At 37.4% G+C, this 8,085-nt stretch overlaps 1 pseudogene; it reads right to left on the bottom strand.

The window, feature by feature from the left end:
* Window positions 1-3,250: 3,250 nt before the first annotated feature.
* LOC145719666 (protein FAM200A-like) lies at window positions 3,251-7,402 on the bottom strand (annotated as a pseudogene).
* Between the last annotated feature and the right edge of the window lie 683 nt (window positions 7,403-8,085).

The following is an 8,085-nucleotide window of genomic DNA, read 5'->3' on the forward strand; positions in this document are numbered from 1 at the left end:
TCTTTGGCAATACCCATTTTAACAGTTGTAAGGTGATACTTCACTGTGGGTTTGATTTGCATTTTCCTAATTATTAGTGCTGTTGAGCACCTTGTACATGTTCTTTGAAAAAATGTCTATTCATGCCCTTTGCCCATTTTTAATCAGGTAACGATGATGATGATGATGATGATGATGATGGTGATGACGACGACGACTAGCAATTGAGTTGTAGGAGTTCCTTATATGCTTGGTTATTAACCCCTAATCAGATATATGGTTCACAAATAGTTTCTCCCATTCCATAGGATGCCTTTTCATTTTTCTGGTTGTATATTTTGCTGTGCACAAGCTGTTATGTTTAATATAGTCCCAGCTGTTTATTTTTGCTTCTGTTGCTTGTGCTTTGGTGTCAAATCCAAGCAATCATTGCTAAGAATGGTGTCAAGGAATTTTTTCCCTATGTTTTCTTCTAGGAGCTTTATGATTTAGGGTCTTACATTTAAGTATTTAGTCCCATTTAGAGTTATTTTTTCAGTTTATTAACATATAATTGACATACAGAACTGTGTATGTAAGTTTAAGGTGTACAACATGATGATTTGACTGAGTTAATTTTTGTAAGAAAAAGTCCAATTTTATTTTGCACATGATCATACAGTTTGCTCTACGCCATGTATGGAAGGACTATCCCATCCTTATTGACTATACTTGGCTCCCTTATCAAATAGTTGACTGTATATCCAGTGGTTACAAGTGGCACAGTTTCCTTCTGTGTTCCTGACTGATTAATCTGGCATCTGTCAGGTGACTCCAATCGACTGTGTCCTCAGAACTAGGGTTCGGGCACAAGAAGTTGCACAGCCAGGGCTAGGGTTAGGGTTCCGGTCTGGGAGATCATAGGAGTCTATCCAATGGCATTGTGGTTTCTTATTTTAGTCTATGGCACTTTCCTTATGCTTTTGCACGTACATTTGAAATCATTGCATATAACACCCAGTGCTGTGTACAAGATCTTAACATCTTCAAACAGACAATTTTACTTCTTCCTTTCTGGTTGGGATACCTTTTATTTCTTTTTTCTTTTCTAACTGCTCTAGCTAGGACTTCCAATACTATATTGAATTGGAGTGGTGACAGTTGGCATCCTTGTCTTGTTCCTGATCTTTGAGGGAAAGCTTTCAAACTTCTATTGTTGAGCACAATATTAGCTGTCATAAATGGCTTAAACTATAATCAATTTGTTGGGAGTTTTTATGATGAAGGCATGTTTAATTTTGTTGAAAGATTTTTATCTTTCATTTTATTAATGTGGCATATCACCTTTATTCATTTTTGTATGTTAAACTATCCTTGCATCTCAGGAATAAATCTCACTTGGTCATGATATATAATCCTTTTACTGTGCTTTTGAGGGGCGTGTTAATTTTGGGTGGCTCAGTCGGGTAAGTGTTTGCCTTCAGCTCAGGTCATGATCCTGGGATTGAGTCCCACACTGGGCTCCCTGCTTGGTGGGGAGTCTGCTTCTTCCTCTCCCTCTGCTCCTGCTTTCCTTCTCTCTCTCAAATAAAATCTTTTAAAAAAAAAAGAAAGACTCTTAATGTGCTTTTGAACTTGGTTTGCTACTGTTTTGTTGAGGATTTTGCATCTATGTTCATCAGGGATACTGGCCTATAGTTTCTTTTATTGTAGTGTCCTTCTCTGGCTTTGATATCAATGTAATGCTGCCATCATAAAATAAGTATGGCAGTGTGCTCTTCAATTTTTTGGAATAGTCTGTAATAGAAAAGGATTAGTGTTAATACTTCTTTAAATGTTTGGTAGAATTGACCAGTGAAACCAATTGGTCCTGGGCTTTATTTCGTTGGGAGGTTTTTGATTACTGATTCAATCTCCTTACTTGTTATCTTTCTGTTCATATTTTCTATTTCTTCATGATTCAGTCTTGGTAGGTCATGTATTTCCAGGAATTTATCCATTTCTTTTAGGTTGTCCAATCTGATGGTGTATACCTGTTCACAGTAGTCTCTTACGACCTTATGCATTTTGGTGGTATCACTTGTAACATATCTTTTCTTTCTGATTTTATTTGAATCTTTTCTTTTTTTCTTAGTTTACCTAGTGTGTTGTCAATTTTGTTTATCATTTCAAAAAACCAGTTCTTTGTTTCATTGATCTTTTTTTTATTGTTTCTTTCTATTTCATGTATTTCTGGTCTGATATTTGTTATTTCCTTTCTTCTACTAACGTTGGGTTTAGTTTCTTCTTTTTCTAAGCACTTGAGGTATAAAGTTAGGTTGTTTACTTGAGATTTCTTTTTTTTAAGTGTAGGCATTAATTTTCATAAACTTCCTCTTATAGCTGCTTTTGTGGCATCCCATAAGTCTTCATATGTTGTGTTTCCATTTTTTTCTTTGTTTCAAGATATTCTTAAATTTCCCTTTTGATTTCTTGTTTGATCCATTGGTTATTTAGGGGGATAATGTTTAATTTTCACATATTTGTATATTTTCTGCTTTTCTTTCTTTAAAGATTTATTTATTTATTTAATTTTTAAAAAAGACTTGAGAGAGAGAGAAAGAGAGAGAGAGGCGGGGAGGGGGCAGATGTAGAGAGAGAGAGAGTCTTAAGCAGATTCCATGCTGAGTGTGGAGCCCAACATGGGGCTCGATCTCATGACCTTGAGATCATGACCTGAGCTGAAATCAAGAGGAGGATGCTTAACCTACTGAGCGCCACCCAGGTGCCCCTTTAAGTTTTTATTTTAATTCCAGTTAGTTACTTTTTTCTAGATATGTCTCCTGAGGCAAGGGAAACAAAAGCAAAAATAAACTACTGGGACTATATCAAAATAAAAAGCTTCTACACAGTGAAGGAAACAAACAAAACTAAAAGGCAACCTACAGAATGGGAGAAGATATTTGCAAATGACATATTTGATAAATGGTTAGTATCTAAAATATATAAAGAACTGATACAACTTAATAGCCCCCAAACCAAATAATCCAGTTAAAAAATGGGGAGAATCAGGGCACCTGGGTGGCTCAGTCGTTAAGCATATGACTTCAGCTCAGGTCATGATCCCAGGGTCCTGGGATCGAGTCCCGCATCGGGCTCCCTGCTCTACGGGAAGCCTGCTTCTCCCTCTCCCACTCCTCCTGCTTGTGTTTCCTTTCTCGCTGTGTCTGTCTCTGTCAAATAAATAAATAAATAAATAAATAAATAAATAAATAAATAAATAAATAAATCTTTAAAAAAATAAAATGGGCAGAAGATATGGACAGATAGTTCTCCAAAGAAGACATCCAGATGGCCAACAGACACATGAAAAGATGTTCATCATCACACATTGTCAGGGAAATGCAAATCAAATACACAATGAGGTATCACCTCACACCTGTCAGAATGGCTAACATCAGCAAAGCAAGAAACAACAGGTGTTGGTGGGGATGTGTAGAAAAACACTCGTGCACTGTTGGTGGGAATGCAGTCACTGTGGAAAACAGTATGGAGGTTCCTCAGAAAGTTAAAAATAGTACTACCCTAGGACCCAGCAATTGCACTACTGGAATATTTACCCAAAGAATACAAGAAAACTAATTCAGAGGGATACATTCACCCCTATGTTTATAGCAGCATTATTTACAATAGGCAAGATATGGAAGAAGCCCAAGAGTCCACTGATTGATGAATGTATAAAGATGTGGTGTATACATATATATACACATACACACACATACATATACACACAATGGAATATTGTTAAGCCATAAAAAAGAAGGGAATTTTGCCATTTGCAATGACGTGGATGGAGCTAGAGAGTATAATGCTAAGCAATATAAATCAGTCAGAGAAAGACAAATATATGATTTCACTCATATGTGGAATTTAAGAAACAAAAGAAATGAGCAAAGGGAAAAGAAAGAGAGGGAAAGAGGGAGAGAGAGACAGACCAAGAAACACTCTTAGTTATAGAGAATAAACAGATGGTTACCAGAAGGGTGGGGGCTTGGGTTAAATAGGTGATGAGGATTAAAGAGTGCTGTTCACGTTTTAAAAAGCCGTCATCTCCTTTAGTTTTTACTGATTGGCTTTGGGACAAAAATACATTTGGTCAGCCCTGTTATGGATTACAAGTCTCTTTCAGACCTTTTCTATGGATACACTTGCTCCTTATTTCTTGTTCTTTCTTCTGGGAGAATTTTTAAGATTATATGCCTTCTCTTGATCCTGCAAAGCCAGGCCATATGCTGACAGCCTCCCTTCCCTAGGGTGGTGCTAAATGATCAAGTTTGTGTGGTTTCTCCCAGTCCTGCAGAGCTGGGCTGGCTTTCTGTGCATGCTCACTAGCCATCTGCAAAGGTTTCCTCTCACTGCTGTCAGGGCATGCATACAGAACTGGTCCCAGGCTGAGGGGGTATATGTGTGAGGTGCACAGAGCACTGGGATTACTGTAGGCCAGTTGGGATTTGCCCAGTGTCTTGTGGGTGAGCTTCCTAATGGAGTCTGCAATGTGGTTAGTAGGATTCACTTTTCTTTGATGTCTTCCAAGAGCCCTTGCTGCTCTTCGCCCAGCAGCCACACTCCACAACCCAGACACGAAGCACACCTCAATATTCTGGATGGGGCTAAAAAGAAATGGGTCTTTTTGGCAGCATCCCACACAGCTGGGAAAGTCAGGCTCCCACTAACATGCTCTCACTTTACCCCCAAGGAAGAAATCACACATCAAGGTCTCTCATGACACTGAGCTGTGCCTCTTTGTGGTAGGGTTGATACTAATAAAGTTAAAGGTTTCATCTTGTCCTCTTCATTGTATCTGATCTCAGATTTTTTGCTTCAACAGTGTGCTGAAACTTCTCCGTTGGGACTCCTGAAGTGAGTGATTGTCTAAATTAGTGTTCTTTATAGGGAAAGATGATAGAAAATGCTTATCCCACCATGTTAATGATATCAAAGAACTCTATTTCTTGTTTAAAATTGGTCATTCTCCCTTAATTTTTTAAAAGCACTTTACGATCATCATTTAGTATTTCATGAAAAAGTTTACTGCAGTTTTAACTGAATTTTATTTATGGTTAAAGTTTACTTGACATCTTTAGTCTTCCCAATCATGAACATCATGTAGCTCCATATGTTTAAACATTGTTTCAGTAGGGTTTATAACTTTGTCCAGAAAAGTCTTGTTTTTTTTTTAAAGACTATTCTTAGGCATAGAATAGTTTTTGTTGTTATTCAAAATTACACTGAAATTTATTCCTTTTTTACATTTCTAATTAGTTGGTCACTGGCCTAGACAGTACTCTGGTAAATGGATCCTGTAACCAGGAATTTTATTGGATTTTCTTGGATTTTTCCATGTAGACAAGCATATTATCAGCAAATATATTCAACTTTCTCTCCTGTTTATCTTTTTCCCCAAGTATAATTTTATTAATATTTAAATATAATCTACTAAAAAAAACTTTAAAAAGTACAAAAACAAAATTTCATAGAGATTCGATTTAATGTGAGGGGTGTGCTTGCCTGTTCATAAGTTCATTCCAGTCAGGAACACAGGAGGATAAGGCTACACACGTTAGGTGTACTACTGAGCCTATTTCTTTTGTTTGTTTTTAACCATGTCAAGATTGAAAATCCTAGTTCACACAAATAGGTAGTTGTGAATGGTAATAACAGCAATATGCTCTTTCTACTTAGCAATGGAGATTCACCTTTAATCTTTCTTTTTAATTTTTTATTGTTATGTTAATCACCATACATTACATCATTAGTTTTTGATGTAGTATTCCATGATTCATTGTTTGCGTATAACACCCAGTGCTCCATGCAGAACGTGCCCTCTTTAATACCCATCACCAGGCTAACCCATCCTCCCACGCCCCTCCCCTCTAGAACCCTCAGTTTGTTTTTCAGAGTTCATCTTAATCCAAAATGCTGATAAACTTAATGTCTTAGAATAATTCCTTAGTGTGAATGATGAACTGAGCAGCAATAACTCATCCTATTCTTCAGGCTACAAGTTTTGATTCTGCGGTTTGAAAAAACAAATGGATCTTTTATCCAAATATTTTCCTTTAATGATTCAAATTTCTCTTCTGGAAAGTAATGATGAAAAGTTTGAGACAAAGAAGTGAGATGCATCAGTATCTCTAATTTTATTTCCTTTAAACGGTCTTCATTAATAATGCTCTCTTCAATGTGTTGCAACAAAGTTGGGAATATACAGTAGCTAGGGTGATCACTTTTAAGTCTTGCTTGCCACAACAATAATGTCTTTTGGAATCCTAGAATATGTAAGATATTGAAATACATTATTTCCCCCCATTCTTTCGAATTTAATTAAGAATGCCAAAAACGGCATTTAAATACGCCGATTTTGTTACCCAAATGTCATCTTCAAAAATATTTGCGAAATGAGATTGCTTTTCAATAAGAAAAATGTAAATTTCATTCCTGAGTTCATATACACTGCTCAATACTTTTCCTTGAGACAGCCTATGAACTTTTGTATGAAACAGTAAGTGGGTATGGTTAACTCCAATCTCTGAACATAGTATTTCAAGAACTCAGCTGTTCAATGAGCTTCCTTTAATAAAATTAACAATTTTCACTGCATTTTTCAATACATCCATTAGAATTGGTGGAATTTCTTTGGATACCAAAGCTTCTCGATGAATAAAACAGTGATTCCAAAGATTACTGTTACGTCTTACTTCTAACCATTTTTCAATAACCCTGCTATGTTTTCCAGTCATATTTGCTGCTCCATCACTCAAAATTCCTTTACAATTTTCCCAGTTTAATTTATATTGACCAACAAAGCCCTTTTCTAATTCAGTAAATAAATCTAGTACAATTATGTGTGAATTTCAACTTAAACAACACACAGATCATCTATAAAATCATCTTGCCACACATACCTGACATAAAACAAGAGTGTTGGACAACTTAAAATATCAGTGCTCTCATCAAGTTGGATTGCAAAACCTATCTCAGACTGCAGCTGTGCAATAAGCATCACCTCTAAATGTTTTGCGATCATACAGATTTGATGAGATATCGTATTGTCACTAAGAGGTATAATTCTTAATTTATCACCTGACTTATCATCAAAAATTGTCCGTACCATATGCATACATGCTGGAAAAATAATTTTTTCAGCAGCTGTGTAAGCCATTTTTTCTTTTGCTATTCGATATGCAACCAAATATGATGGGAACAAGGCTCTCTCATTCATGGTTGTGGACCGACTAAGAAATGGCGGGGATAACTCTATGCTATTTCTTTCCCTTTGGAAATAGTCTTCCTCATCTTCCTCCTTCACTTTCACTATCACTATGCCTTCCATCTCCTGGGTGGCCTGGGGAGACAAATCTGTGGTATGCCTTGACTCTGCAGTGTTCAGGTTCAAAGAACTGGCTTACTTAATCCCAATAGGGTCTGCCTACAGAGACTGTCCTTTTCATCCTAGGAGACCTAATTTTTGCTATCCCCTCATCTAGGGCCCTCATCCGGCACCTGCCTTCATCCCTGCTTATCTTTCATTCAGGCATAAGGTCTAGGTATGTTAGTAACATAACACACAGGGGCACCTGAGTGGCTCAGTTGGTTAAGCAACTGCCTTCGGCTCAGGTCATGATCCTGGAGTCCCGGGATCGAGTCCCACATCAGGCTCCCTGCTCAGCAGGGAGTCTGCTTCTCCCTCTGACTCTCCTCCCTCTCATGCTCTGTCTCTCATTCTCTCTCTCTCAAATAAATAAATAAAATCTTAAAAAAAAAATAACAACACACAGTTATCAACCAGTCAAGATGGAGCACTGGCCTCAACACCCAAAGAACAAAGAATCCAATCAACAAATGGGCAGAAGACATGAACAGACATTTTTCCAAAGAAGACATCCAAATGGCCAACAGACACATGAAAAAGTGCTCAATATCGCTCAGCATCAGGGAAATCCAAATCAAAACCTCAATGAGATACCACCTCACACCAGTGAGAATGGCTAAAATTAACAAGTCAGGAAACGACACATGTTGGCGGGGATGCGGAGAAAGGGGAACCCTCCTACACTGTTGGTGGGAATGCAAGCTGGTGCAGCCACT

This window comes from Leptonychotes weddellii, unplaced genomic scaffold, assembly GCF_054177405.1.
Source record: "Leptonychotes weddellii isolate Sample4059 unplaced genomic scaffold, ASM5417740v2 HiC_scaffold_6166, whole genome shotgun sequence".
NCBI classification, from domain to species: domain Eukaryota; kingdom Metazoa; phylum Chordata; class Mammalia; order Carnivora; family Phocidae; genus Leptonychotes; species Leptonychotes weddellii.